Source organism: Mandrillus leucophaeus, unplaced genomic scaffold (genome assembly GCF_000951045.1).
Source record: "Mandrillus leucophaeus isolate KB7577 unplaced genomic scaffold, Mleu.le_1.0 Scaffold719, whole genome shotgun sequence".
Lineage (NCBI taxonomy): Eukaryota > Metazoa > Chordata > Mammalia > Primates > Cercopithecidae > Mandrillus > Mandrillus leucophaeus.
In genome coordinates this window covers 165,658-166,630 of record NW_012107797.1, presented here as the reverse complement: position 1 = coordinate 166,630, position 973 = coordinate 165,658, and positions in this window count along the sequence as shown.

Genomic DNA, 973 nt, shown 5'->3' with positions numbered 1-973 from the left:
CCTTTTCCAGGGACAAAAGGAACGGACATTTCCAAACTTGCTTTATAAGGCCAGCATAATCTTGATGTCAAAATCTGACAATAACATTAGAAGAAGAAAGAAACAAAACTATTGACTAAGTCAGTCATGAACATAGATACAAAATTCCTAAATGAAAGCAAACTGAATTCAGCAATATATAAAGAGATAATGTGTGAAAACCAGGTTGGGTTTATTTTAGGAACTTGAGGTTGATGTAATACTTGAAAATTAGTGTTATTGACCATTTTTATAAAATAAAGGAAAAAACCATACGTTTAAAAACCTTTATAAAATTCAACATACATCTCTTACAACAAAAGAAAAAAATCCCTTTTAGCAAAGTAGGATGGAACTACCTTAATCTGATAAATAGTATCTTTAAAAAGTGAAAAAGCATTGTAATGCTATAATGATGGAATACTGAAACTATTGAAAACTTTTCCCTCTCAGACTGTTATTAAGATAAGGGTGCCCGTGATCTTCAAGGATACCCATCATTCTAAATATAGTTAATATTGTTTATCTTCCCTTCGCTCTTCTCTCCCCTCCCCTCCCCTCCCCTCCCCTCCTGTCCTCTCCTCTCTCTTCTCCTTTCCTTTTTCTCTTTCTCTTTCTTTTTTTTGAGACAGAGTCTCGCTCTGGCGCCCAGGCTGGAATGCAGTGGTGCAATCTTGGCCCACTGCAACCTCCACCTCCTGGGTTCAAGCAATTTTCCCACCTCAGCCTCCCAAGAAGATGGGATTACAGGCGCACGCCACCAGACCCAGCTAATTTTTGTATTTTTATTACAGACAGGGTTTCACTGTGTTGGCTAGGCTGGTCTTGAACTCCTGGCCTCAAGTGATCTGCCCGCCTCGGCTTCCCAAAGTCTTGGGATTACAGGCTTGAGTCACCACACCCAGCCAACACTGTATTTTTCATTCTAGCCAATGTAATATTTCAAGAAATAAAC